Source organism: Hevea brasiliensis, chromosome 6, assembly GCF_030052815.1.
Source record: "Hevea brasiliensis isolate MT/VB/25A 57/8 chromosome 6, ASM3005281v1, whole genome shotgun sequence".
In the NCBI taxonomy this organism is placed as follows: domain Eukaryota; kingdom Viridiplantae; phylum Streptophyta; class Magnoliopsida; order Malpighiales; family Euphorbiaceae; genus Hevea; species Hevea brasiliensis.
Genome location: NC_079498.1, coordinates 103,889,395 through 103,903,772, shown reverse-complemented (window position 1 = coordinate 103,903,772; position 14,378 = coordinate 103,889,395). Strand labels below are relative to the sequence as shown.

Below are 14,378 nucleotides of genomic sequence, written 5' to 3'. Positions count from 1 at the left end.
GGTTTTACCTTTAGATTTGGTTTGAGTTGGCCCGGGTTCAGACATTGGTTCTTGAAACTGAGTTTCGAAAATGGGTTTTTCATTTTGTGGCGAGAGGGGGGTCGGCGGAATGAGGGTTGGTGTTTGGTTTTGGGGGTGTGGTGGTGTTTGCGGTGGTGGAAATTGAGGTAGTGGAGGACTAGGACTGGGGTTAGGGTTCGCAGAAAATGAGGATGGAATAGCCATTTTCGATTTGACAGAGCGCTTGGATTTTCTGGGTTTGTGGGTGGACCACATCTTGGTTCTCACCATTTAATGAAGAGAAATAAACTCTTCAGCTTCCTTAGAAATGCCGGAAAAAATGGTGGAGAGGGGGGGTGGAATGGTGCTTTGGTTTATCGGGAGTGAGGGCGAGGGCTTAATAAAAAAAAATGGCGAAAATTTTGGGGCGTTTTAAATTGTAGGGCAGACATCTGGTAATTTGGGTTATGCTTGGGGTTAAGCAGAATTTTGCTTAGGGTTCAGCAGAATTTGCATAGGGTACAGCTTAGTATGCAACATCATCAGCAAGTTTCGGCATGTTTTGAAAAAATTTGTGGTTTTACTTACCAAAAACAGTCCAAATGATATGGAATGCTATCATGACCCTTAGCAATTACCAAATACACACAAACACCATAAAATTGAGGAATTTAAGCTCATCATCTCTTAGAACTCATCAAACATAACATAAACATGAAGGGATTTGAAAGGCAAACAACTTAAATTAAGCATGGATTGTAATTACCTTTCTGCAAACCCAACGAAATGGTTTGATTTCCAAGCTTATACCCAAAGCACATTTTCAGCAGCATTTGAAACAAGTTTCAGACATTCAGACCTTTATAACATTGTAAGGCCCTGACCATCTTGACTTTAATTTTCCGGGAAGTAACCTTAACCTAGAATTATATAAGAGAACAACATCACCTTCCTCAAATTCTTTCCTCCTAATACGCTTATCATGCCATCTCTTAGTTCTTTCCTTGTAAAGCTTGGCATTTTCATAAGCATCCAATCTAAGTTCCTCAAGTTCATTTAGTTACAGCATTCTTTTTTCTCCTGCAGTTTTTAAATCAAAATTCAGTGTCCTTATGGCCCAATATGCTCCATGTTCCAACTCCAAAGGTAAATGACAAGCTTTCCCATAAACCAATCTAAATGGGGTGGTGCTAATAGGAGTTTTAAAAGCTGTTCTATAGGCCCAAAGAGCATCATCTAACTTTAGTGACCAATCTTTCCTTGAACTATTTACTGTTTTCTTAAGAATTCTTTTCAACTCTCTATTTGAGATCTCCACTTGACCACTAGTTTGTGGATGGTAGGGTGTTGCAACCTTATGCTTTACTCCATATTTTTGTAATAATCTCTCAAATTGATGGTTGCAAAAATGAGAACCTCCATCACTTACAATGGCACGTGGAGTTCCAAATCTTGTAAAAATGAACTTTTTAAGGAATTTAATCACAACTCTAACATCATTAGTTGGAGATGGTATAGCTTCAACCCATTTGCTCACATAATCTACCCCAACTAAAATGTATTTGTGTCCAAAGGATGATGGAAAAGGTCCCATGAAATCAATGCCCAATACATCAAATAGTTCCACTTCCAATATATTTTGGAGGGGCATTTCATCTCTCTTTGAGATATTACCCATCATTTAACACCTATCACATGCATTTACAAACTTTCTCACATCTTTAAACATATGTGGCCAAAAGAACTCTGCTTGAAGAACTTTTTCTGCAGTCTTTATCACACTCATATGACCCCCATAAAGTGAAGAATGGCAATCTTTAATAACATTCCCTATCTCCTCATCAGCTAAACATATTCTAATCAATCCATCTCCACATCTCTTGAACAAAAATGGCTCTTCCCAATTGTAATCCTTCACATCAAAAAGAAATTTCTTCTTTTGCTGCCATGTTAGGTCAGGTGGAAGGATTCCACACACCAAATAGTTCACGAAATCAGCATACCAAGGGGTTTTTGCACTCATGATTACTAACAGTTGCTCAGCAGGAAAATAATCATCTATTGGGGGCTCTTTTCCCAAATTATCTCCTTGTTCTTGCCTCAATCTAGACAGATGATCTGCTACCACATTTTCTACTCCTTTCTTGTCTTTAATTTCTAAGTCAAACTCTTGAAGGAGTAGCACCCACCTTATCAACCTAGGTTTGGCCTCTTTTTTCTGAAGGAGATATTTGATAGCTGCATGATCTGTGTATACTATTACCTTAGACCCCACAAGATAGGACCTGAATTTATCTACTGCAAATACCACTGCCAAAAACTCTTTCTCTGTAGTAGAGTAATTTATTTGAGCATCATCTAAGGTTCTACTTGCATAGTATATTACATACACCTTCTTATCTCTCCTTTGTCCCAAAAGAGCCCCAATGGCATAATCGCTAGCATCGCACATTAACTCAAAAGGTAATGACCAATCGGGTGGCTGCATAATAGGAGCATATATCAAAGCTTCCTTTATCCTGCAAAAAGCGTTCATACAATTAGTGTCAAAATGAAATTCCACATTTTTACTCAATAAATTGGTAAGAGGCTTAGAAATCTTAGAGAAATCCTTGATGAATCTCCTGTAAAATCCAGCATGCCCCAAGAAACTCCTCACTCCCTTCACGGATGTTGGGGGTGGCATTTTCTCAATAATTTCTACCTTTGCTTTATCCACCTCAATACCCCTGTTTGACACAAGATGTCCCAAAACAATTCCTTCTTGTACCATAAAATGGCACTTTTCCCAATTCAAAACTAAATTGAACTTTTCACATCTCTGCAAAACCTTAGACAAGTTAGATAAGCATTCATCGAAAGATTTACCATACACAGAAAAATCATCCATGAACACTTCCATAATACCCTCAATCATGTCAGAAAATATGGACATCATACATCTTTGAAATGTAGCAGGGGCATTACATAGTCCAAATGGCATCCTTTGATATGCAAAGGTACCATAAGGACATGTGAAGGTAGTTTTATCCTGATCATCTGGGTGAATAGAGACCTGAAAGAACCCTGAATAGCCATCCAAATAGCAAAAATAAGAATGATGAGCTAGTCTCTCAAGCATCTGATCTATAAATGGTAATGGAAAATGGTCCTTTCTAGTTGCATTATTCAACTTCCTATAGTCTATACACATTCTCCATCCAGTTACAGTTCTTGTAGGTATTAGTTCATCATTTTCATTTTTCACTACTGTGATGCCCCCTTTTTTGGGTACAACATGAACTGGACTTACCCAATTGCTATCAGAAATAGGGTAAATGATACCTGCATCAATCAATTTCAAGATTTCCTTTTTCACAACCTCTTTCATATTTGGATTCAATCTCCTCTGTGACTCTCGAGAGGCTTTATGATTATTTTCCAACAAAATTCTATGCATGCACACAGAAGGATGTATTCCTTTAATATCATTAATGGTATAACCGATTATCCTTCTATGCTTTCTTAGAACTCTTAATAATTTTTCAACTTCACAATCATTCAGTTTAGCACTAACAATTACAGGATATGAAGAATTTTGACCAAGAAAAGCATACCTGAGATTTGTTGGAAGAGGTTTCAACTCTACCTTCGGTGCTTCACTTTTTTCAAGCTTTGATGATGAAGTCATATCTTGCTTCAAATCCCCAATCTTCTCAGTATCAGCCATAGGCAAAGGTGGATTTTCTTTCAAGATTGTAGCATATTCTGCAGCTTCTTCAATCTCATCCCCTTTTTTGATGTTATAAACCAAACAAGCTTCTAAGGGATCTTCAGGATGTTGCTTTTTGAGCACTTCTCTGACCTCTTCATCTATCACATCAATTCTCAAGCATGAATTTGAATCATCTTTCTTTTTCATTGCTTGAAACAAATTAAATTCAACTTTTTCTTCCCCAACTTCTAATGTAAGGCTTCCATTTTTTACATCAATCACAGCTCTAGCAGTAGCAAGGAAAGGTCTACCAAGAATAATAGGAATGTGTACATCCTCCTCCATCTCCAATACCATAAAATCCACTGGTATGAAAAATTTTCTAACTTTCAGAGGAACATTCTCAATTACCCCAATTGGAAATTTAATAGACCTATTTGCTAACTGTAGTGAAATGACAGTAGGCTTCATTTCTCCAATTTTCACTTTCTCATAGATAGACAATGGCATTAGACTAACATTGGCTCCAAGATCACATAAAGCCTTATCTATACTGATATCCCCAATGTAACATGATATGGAAAAACTTCCAGGATCTTTCAGTTTGGGTGGAAGCTTATTTTGCAAAATAGCACTGCTTTCTTTTGTGAGAGCTATGGTATCAAATTCCTCCAATTTCTTCTTGTTAGATAAAATCTCCTTTAAAAATTTAGCATATGAAGGCATTTGTGCTAAGGCATCAGTGAAAGGAATAGTCACATGCAAAGACTTCAATACTTCCAAAAACTTCCCAAATTGTTTATCCAATTTCGCTTTCTGGAACCTTTGTGGGAATGGTAAAGGTGGCATGTAGGCTTTAGGTGCTACATATTTAGGTTCTTCCTCTTTGCTCTCCCTCTCCTTACTTCCTTTTTCTTCCACTGAATTTTCTTTCTCAGCTTCAATTCTAAATTCAACTTCAGTTTGTTCATCTCCTTCTCTGTTTTTCTCTTCTTCAATTTTCTCTTCAATCTTTTTATCTCCATTCTCCAATATTTTTCCACTTCTCAATGTAATAGCCCTGCAATTCTCCCTTGAATTTTCTAGCTGGCTAGGGAGCTTCCCAAATGCTTTGTTATTTGAAGAGCTAGCTTGTTGAGCTATTTGATTCTCTAACATCTTATTGTGTGTTGCCATTTGATCTACTTTAGATGCTAATTGAGAAATCATATCTTGTTGACTTTGATGGCTCACAAGTAGAGTCTCAATCATAGCTTCTAATCTAGCTGTCTTGTCTGGCTGTGCTTGTTGTGGTAGAGGTGGAGCAGGTGCATTTTGAGGTTTAGGAATTCCAGGAGGAGGACCTCTATTCTGCTAAAAATTCTGATGTTGTCCTTGTCTACCTCCCCAAGAGAAATTGGGGTGGTTTCTCCATGCTGGATCATAAGTTGTAGAAAATGGGTTACCACCTGGTCTTTGATTGTAGTTCCCCACATAATCCACTTGCTCACTTGAAAAATCTTGATTAAGTGCAGAAAAATCAGCTGCATAATTGACATTTGCAGCTCCAACTTCTGCTAAATTACTAGAACCTCCAGCTGATGAATCTACTTTCATGCTTAGCTTGTCCATTTTCCTTGTCAAAGCATCAAACTTAGCATTAATCATATTCATGGCATCAAGCTCAAACATACCAGCTGATTTCTTGATCTCATTCCTCTCACAACTCCATTGGTAGTTGTTATAAGCAATTTTATCAAGAGCAGAAAAAGCTTCATCTTCAGATTTCTCCATAAGATCACCTCCAGAAGATGCATCAATTGTACTTCTAATAGCTGGTGAAACTCCATTGTAAAAGTGTTGAACAAGCATCCACTTAGGAATCCCATGATGTGGACATCTCCTTTGCAAATCCTTGTACCTCTCCCATGCTTCATACAAGCTCTCATCATCTCTAGGTTTGAAAGAAGTCAGCTCATTTCTTAGCTTAGCTGTCTTGCTTGGTGGAAAATATTGAGCTAAAAATGCTTGAGAAAGTTCATCCCATGTTGTGATAGAACCCGGTGGCAAAGAATGTAACCACTCTCTAGCTCGGTCCTTCAAAGAAAAAGGAAATAATCTGAGTCGAATTGCATCATCAGAAACTCCATTTATCTTCAACATATCACTGATCTCAAGAAAGTGTGCTAGATGCACATGTGGACTTTCACTTGGATTTCCTCCAAATTGTGATTGTTGTACCATCCGCAGTGCTGAGCTTGATTCAAAATTATTAGCTTCTACTCTTGGTCTTGTGATACTTGGCATGAAATCCCCAATGTTAGGATAGGCATGATCCTTCACAGAGAGGTTGTTATTGTTGTTGGCCATTTCTTCTTATAATTGCTCTTGCTCTTGTGCTCTTTCTTGTTGTTGTTGAGCTTTAATTTCAGCTTTTCTCCTTTTAGATTCTGCTTTTAAAGCTTTTGCTGTCTTTTCTATTTCTGGATCAAAGAATAAATTGATTTCTTCACTTTTTGTTCTTCTCATAAAATAAAGTACCTGAAAAACAAAATAAACAAATTCTCAAAGTAAAATGGTAAAAAGAAAATAAAATAAAATGCCCAAATTAACCAAACAAACAATTGTTCAATATCAAACAAAAATCAAATCCCCGGCAACGGCACCAAAAACTTGATGTGGCGAATCCGCAAGTATACAGGTCGTCTCAAGTAATAAAGTGATGAATCAAGTATCGTTCCCACGAGGATTTGCCGTTTGAGTACCAAACTATGAATGAAGCGATTATTTGGGCTAATGATTATTGAATAAATGGTAAATGTAAATGAGCAAGGTAAATTGATTAATCTAATTGGAATGGGTAAAGAGCAAACAAATAAATTCTAGATCTAGTTTGCAATTAAACTAAATTAACAATGGGTAATTCAAATCAAAGTCTAATTATGTTAAAAGTGATTCTAGAGTTGGGGGTTTATGCATAAATTAATTGGGATTTGTCTTGGGTATTCCAATTTTAAGGGAAAAATAGAGTTTGAAGGTGATTAATTCTAAATTCCTTTGATATCTTTTTCAAGCAAACCAAAGTGCGTTCTAAAATAACCAAACCTACTTTCGTATGTTATTTGATTACTCTAAAACCCATTAATTTTTGTAACCAATCATTAATTCCTCTTAAAATCCTAGTTTATTTCTAAATCTAGGTGATTTTAAGTTCCAATCCTTGATTACCTATCAATGACTTTCACCTTTCGGTCCTTCAATCAAAGATTAACACAATACCCAATGGGTACCAACATTAGGTAAGTAAATCAAGCACATAAGGAAGGAATCAAAACTCGTATTTATGTAAAATAAGGAAATACCCAGTCCAAATCCACAAATTAATCTAAAACATATTTCCCAACTTTGAAATCTAAAGAGTTTACTCACTCATGATGGTATTTACTAGAAAGATTGATGGAAAAGTAAAGAAAAACATAATAAGAGGACTAAAATAGAAAAACCCAAGTAGAAGAACCCAAAACTCTGGTTTCTGGAGCTCCAAAAATGGTTGCAGCAGCTCCTCCCCAGAAAATGGCGTCTCCTCCTCTCTCTATTATATTTTCTTTCCTTTTTGTTTCTCCCTTCCTTTCCTCTTGTGGCAAAAACTAGGAAATGATGAATTTATATCGTCCCAAAAAGTTACCCTAAAAGTAAATAAGAGCCAAGGAGTGGATAGGAAATGAGGTGTAAAATTATCAAAGTTAGCAGCATTATTCACGTTAGGCGATGCAGCAGGAGTGCGGCTTAACCCTAAGCAGCTTCTTAGCAAATTTCAGCTTCTGGTCGCACTGTCTGCTTAAGGTTAAGCAGACCCTCAGCAAATCTCGGCAGACTGGAATAAAATGGGTTTTCTTTCTGCTCATGCATGACTTCCAGCTTGATCTGTGCTGCACCTTAAGCACTGCCGCTTTACCCTAAGCAGGATCTTAAGCAATGTCTCAAGCAAATTTTGGCTAACTTGCTCTTTCAAGGCTTGATTTCTTCAACTTTCCTCTATGCTTAAAGAACTCCAAATTTCTTCAAATCACTTCCTAATGCACTCATTGATCTTTGATTTGCTACAAAATCCTATCAAAAATAACAAAATTACAAAAATCAAATACAAAGTATCTAAAGTTAACAAATAAGTTAAAATAAAGCTAAAAACATAAAATATACTAAAATATAAGGGCAAAATAGATGCAAAGCTACCCTAAAATGCTTATGTGAAATGAATGTAACACTTCTCTTTTCACTCAAAATACTTTTATCGTATTTTTCTTTTTCTTAATGGGCTATCTTCTTGACACAAACCTAAAGATTGCAAATGCAACCTCTCAACAGGTTTCTTATCTCAACTTGGAGAAACACTTCAATGGAGATATTCTCTTCAAAAATGCCTTTTGCCTAACTTTTTACCAAGCTCTAATACCACTTTATCGGAAGCATTTAGGATTGATACAACTTTATTGAAAGAGGAATAAATGATAAATGATAAATGAGGAATTACTAGGAGAGAAAGAATATAAAAACACCAAAACAAATAATATTATCACTATAAAAAATTCAGTTTTGCAATTAATTTTTACAACTTATTGAAATCATTTACTATTAGTAATCAACTTTGCAATCGATTTATGATTTTAGTTTTTTTTAGTAAAATAGTTAATTTTTAAAAATTTAACAACTTATTCAAGAATTGGTTACTATTGGTAACTGATTTATAGTTAATTGCTAAATCGGTTGCCAATCGATATTAGAAAAATCTTAAATATATGATTAGCAACCGATTTTAAAATCAGTTGCTATTAGCAACTAATTAAGAGATTGGTTGCTAAATTAAAAAAATATATATTTTTATTGACTCTAAAATATATCAACTGATTTACAATGAGTTGCAAAAATCGATTTTTTACAATTAATATTAGGAATTTTTATAACTGACTTAAATTAGTTGCTAATGATATTCGATTTTTGTAATCATTTGCAAATCGGTTACTAAATTTTCTCTCTAAAAATTCTCATACAATTTTTTATTTTTTTTTATTTGCAATTGATAACAATAACCAATTTTTACAACCAAATGAAATCAGTTAAAATTGGCAATCGATTTTACAATCCATAGTGAATCAAAACACCCCCCCCCCCCACCCCAAAAATAAAAAAATCCCACCCAATTTTTGTATTTTTTTTTAATTTTATTTGAAACCGATTTTTGTAACCAATTATTTATTAGGAACTGATTTTGCAATCAATTGTGAATCGGTTATAAAATTTTCTCTTAAAAAATTTCTGCCTAATTTTTAAAAGAAATTAATAACAGATAATTGATTACTAATTCGCTTATATAAATCACTACTCCTTTTTTTTTTCTCTCTCTCTTCTTCTTCTCTTTTCTCTCATTTTCTTTATCTTCTTTTTCATTCTTATCTGTTTTATTCATTATCTTTTACTTTCTAATCTATTTTCTTTATCATCTTTTTCTTTCTCATCTATTTTGTTCATCATTTTTTTTTTCTCATCTATTTTCTTCTTTATCATTTTTTTTTCATTTGTCTTCTTCACCATCTTTTTCTTTCTTATCTATTTTCTTCATCATCTTTTTTCTTCTTCATTATCTTTTTCTTTCTTATCTTTTTCATTTAATTTATTTTTTCTTTGGCATAAAATAAAAATTTTGTACAAATATATTTTTGGTTAATAAATTATTTTTAGTATTTATTTTTAGTAATTTTTTGTTATAAAACATATGGTAATTTTTTTTAGTAATTTGTCTTATAAATATCTTTTTATGTATAATTTTTTGTTAGTATTTTTGTTAAAAGTTATTATTAGTACTTTTTTTTGATAATATTTTTATATTAATTTTTTAGTACTAATTTTTTGTTAATAATTTATTATTTTAATAATTTTTGAAAAAATTATTTATTGGTTGTTTGGAAATTTAATTTTTTAATATTTTTTTTAAATTGACAATCGATTTTTTTATTGTTAAATTAGTTACAAATAGCAACCGATTTACAAAATTACAAAATTAAATACATCAAATTTTTTACAATCAATTATATTTCGGTTGTTATTAACATCAATTTTGGTTGCTAAATCAGCTAATTTTTTTTACTTAAAATTTTATTTTCTAAAATTTAATTAATTTACCAACCGATTCGGTTATCAGTTGCTATTTGCAATCAACTTCATTACAACCAATTGAATCAGTTGCTAAATCGTTTGGCAACTGATTTTAATGGATGGTTGTTAATTTGAATCCCCCCCTCCTTCCCCAAAACACGCACACACACATACACACACATATATATGTATTATTCACTATACATTTATTAATACTTCACACACATTCCTAAACACTTTCGTACATTTATTTAAATATACTTATCTCATTGTTGTACTAGATACACAATATTCACATTAATATTATACCCACAAATCTATACTTATTAATATTTAAATTTATATTTTCAATTAAAGGGACACAAAGTTACGTGAAATAAAGCTTATGAATCATCATGAATGTAACAATATAAATACATGGGTTAGTTAAATGTTTGATATACTATGTTACGTGATAAGGGACTTGAGATGATGTTAGTTACAGATTTACAAGAGAAGGGATAAGCTCTATCACCACATCCCCACCCTTCTAGACAAACAAACAGAAGGTCATCCATGTTTTTCTAAATCTCAATATAATAATTTGTGTCATCTATGTTTATCTAAATCTCAATATAATAAATTGTTTGTATGTGTAATTTTCATCACAATGGGAAAACTCATAATTGTGGTGGAGCTTTGAATTCTTTAAAAGTAGAATTAGATGTTGAATGTGTCTAATTTTAGATATCGACAGTTTAAACTATTTAAGTATATTTTTGTTTTACTTATATATATAAAAAAAACTTTATTTTTGTCTTCAATGTTAAACTATACACTAAAATAAATTTATTTATTTATAGTTTGCCGAGTATGGGCACGCCGGGTTTTACTCGAATTCTGCTACTTCTACCTGTAGCAGGTAAAGATGAACATTCCATTTGTTGCCTGAGCTTAAATTATATTGTAGCTAGGTGCAAGGTACGCTTTGGCATAAGGGTTGAAAAAAAAAAAGCATCATACCTTATTTGCACCTCTAGAGAATATTTTTTGAACAATTTCTTATATATGTTAGCACTTTTTCCATCTCCGAGTGCAGTTCTAAGGCCGATGTTTATTTTTTTGGTGTAATTCTTCTGGAGTTGATTACTGGGAAACAACCAGTTGGTGATATTAGTTTCAATGGTCACACTGACATAGTTGGCTGGGTGAGTATTTGTTCCTCAATTACTATAGTCTAGAAATTGCAACATAATCCTACATAAGAATAACATTAGTCATGGTATCCTTGAGTTAATGGTGGGTACTGGGAATAAAATTGGGAGATGTCAGAGGGAGTTCTCTTTTGCCTTTTTTTTTAAGAAATCCAAGACTATAGTTGATTGGGTATGTAATTCTCAATTAACATAGACTATAAATTTAAACATAATTCTACATGAAAAAATGGCATTGACGTCCTTAGTTTATGGTGGTTATAAATTGGTATATGCAAAAGCATTGGAATATATTAAAAAAGAGCTCCTCCTAATTCATTCTAATGAAAGAGGAGCTTTATTAATTTAAAGTTAAAGCAATTACATCTTTTTTTTTTTTATAAGCAAGCAATTACATCTATAACAAATTCTGTCACCTATTAATACGTAGGCTGCTAAAACACATTTATCCAAAGGCAAAGACAGTTTTGTCGATGAGAAGTTATTAAAGAAGTATGACACTGAACAAATGGATAGAATGATTGCTTGTGCTTTAGCATGTGTACGTGGTGATCCTCAAAATCGACCACAAATGAGTAAGGTAATTCCGTAAAAATATGAATTTATTCTGTTTTACTCTTCATATTATCTGCCTCTGCTTTGTCAATTTTTATTATTTCGCTAAATGTTCCCCTAAAAAAATTATTTGGCTAATGTTGTCCTTAATTTATTTAAAAATATTTATTACTTTTACTTTTAAGGCTATATATATGCACACATACACTTCCCTCAATCTCCCTCTAGCCGTTAATTGTTGATTGCTTTTATGTGAAAATAATTGGAAAATACAAATTTATTATTTTGTTTTATTGTACAAAAAAAAATTTTGAGACTAATTGGAAAATAAAATTTATCATTTTGTTATATTTGACAAACAAATTTTGGAGAATGCAATGGCAAAAATTATGAATATATTAAAATTCATAGGAGTTCAAGTATAATATTTAAAGTTTATTAACTAGAAATTAACAAGAAAATGTATCATTTGCAAAATAATATCCATTGGAGTCATGATTATTGTGAACATTTTATAATGAAGGGTTTCACTTGCCACATTAATTGAGGGACAAATTGTTTATAATTTTTTTTTACAGTAATTTGATGAGTAATATAAATTAATTCACAATATGAAATAATTTAATTTAAACCTGTTTGAAAAAAATGAAATTGAAAATATCTGAACTTGCCCGATCAAATCAGCTAGCCGACTCTAATAATTGTAGCTAGCAATTCAAATAAAATTCTTAATCCGTGCATAACCCTTTTTTTTCCATTAACGTTCAAAGCAGATACTTGAAGTTCTAAAAGGACATAGCAGTCTGGAGACTTTGGATGTTCGTTGAGAAGAGATCACAACTGGACCGAGCACCTTGATGATGTAATATATATAATATTGTTTCTAAATCCGAAAACTTTACAAGAGTGTAACATGTAATTTAAAAGAGTGTATCATATAATTTAAAAGAGTACTTAAAAAATTTCATATGGCATAGTTCTTTTATTTTTATCCTTTTGTTTATTTTTTTTTTATGTAACGCCCTCACCGTAGGTAGTCCGTACATTTTACTGTTCCGACAATGTCTGTTCGAACAGTTAAAATGTCTGGAACTACACCTAAACTATAGTGAGAAGACATAAATTGAAGGAATAAATGTTAAGAAAATATTAGAAAAATTTAGAGGAAATAAAGAAAAATTTAGAGAATTTATTTATTTGGTACAAAAATAATAAATATAACCCGATATGCACCATGAAGGGCATTTTGGTCATTTCACCACCAGAGGTGAATTTTGACCTAAATGTCAAATTAAAATTTAGAGAATGAAATAATTAACATAAATCAAAATTACAAGTTTATGAATTTGAATTAGGAAAAAGAAGAAGAGAAAAGAAAAAAAAAAGAAAAGAAAAGAAAAGAAGCTAAGCTTATGACATAAAAAAATAAAGTACAATAAAAATACATATATGTATGACACAAGAGACAAAATCTACCTACCACAAGTCATCTTCCTCACCTCTCTTCTCTCTCTCCCTCTCTTTGAACTGTCCACCATGAGAGCTCTCTCCCTCCATTTTTGTTCTCCTTAAAGCTTGATTTTCCAAGCTTTCTCCTCCCCAAAACCTATAGTCCCCTTCATTAAAAAGTTAGCTCACTCCATAAGGAAGCCATTGATAGTGAAAAGAAGAAGAAAAGTTAAAGTTTAACAAGTTACCCAAGAGGTTAGTGCCTAATCTTCCTTTCTTCCTTTATTAATCCTTGAGTTAAGGTTAAAATGAAGTGAAATTTGTAAGAAACTAAAAGAAATAGGTGAGTTTATGAGGGGAGTGAATTTTTGATACCCATGGTGAGTGATGGTTTTTAATGACTATGATGTATATCAAGTGATTTAATGATGTTGGTTGATGCATTTATAAGTATTAGAAGTTTATTTACATTGAGATTTTATGAGGTTGAAATTGTGAGTTAGGGTTTAACCTAACTTTGGTATTTTTGTATTATACCATGCAATTGGGATTGTTGAGATGTGTTGATATTATTTAGAAGTGCCTTGAATGTCAAATTGAAGTAAGGAAGTTGGAGGAGAAATGAATTATTGGAAGTGCTATTTTCTGCAGGCTGTGTTTGTTGAGGGCAGTATACATTTTAGGCCATAAATGAAATTGTGTGACCCCAATTGGTATGAGGCCAATTGGAGGTGAAACTAGACCCAAAATAGCCCATATTCTATGAAAAAACCATGCTCAAATTCTATCTAAAACTTGACCTAAATACTGTCTAAATTCGGATTACCCTGCAACCCAACCCAGAAAATGACCAAATGAACAGTACGTGTTTATTTGGTCATAACTCTCTCTATACTGGTCCAAATGACATAAAATTTCACCAATGGAAAGTTAGACATAGGGCTACACTTTTCATGAAGACCACTTAACCCAGTTTTGCCTTTAACTAATTCAAATTGTTAGCACAAGTTGAGTCACTAAAACTGCCAACCCAGAAAATGACCAAATGAACAGTACATGTTCATTTGGTCATAACTCTCTTTATACTAATCCAAATGACCTAAAATTTCACCAATGGAAAGTTTAGACATAGGGCTACACTTTTCATGAAGACCACTTAACCCAGTTTTGCCTTTAACCAATTCAAATTGTTAGTACAAATTGGGTCACTGAAACTGCCAACCCAGAAAATTACCAAATGAACAGTTCATTTGGTCATAACTCTCTATATACTGGTCCAAATGACCTAAAATTTCATCAATGGAAAGTTTAGACATAGGGATACACTTTTCATGAAGATCACTTAACCCAGTTTTGCC

General features: G+C 32.8%; 1 long non-coding RNA gene and 1 other non-coding gene across 2 annotated transcripts; both read left to right on the top strand.

Moving 5' to 3' along the window:
* The first annotated feature begins 5,555 nt into the window (after positions 1-5,555).
* LOC131181047 (small nucleolar RNA R71) lies at positions 5,556-5,662 on the top strand. Its single transcript, XR_009149674.1, has one exon. It is a non-coding gene; the product is annotated as a small nucleolar RNA R71 (small nucleolar RNA).
* Positions 5,663-11,458: 5,796 nt separating this feature from the next.
* LOC131181007 (uncharacterized) lies at positions 11,459-12,540 on the top strand. Its single transcript, XR_009149644.1, has 2 exons — positions 11,459-11,596; positions 12,345-12,540. It is a non-coding gene; the product is annotated as an uncharacterized LOC131181007 (long non-coding RNA).
* The last annotated feature ends 1,838 nt before the right edge of the window (positions 12,541-14,378 follow it).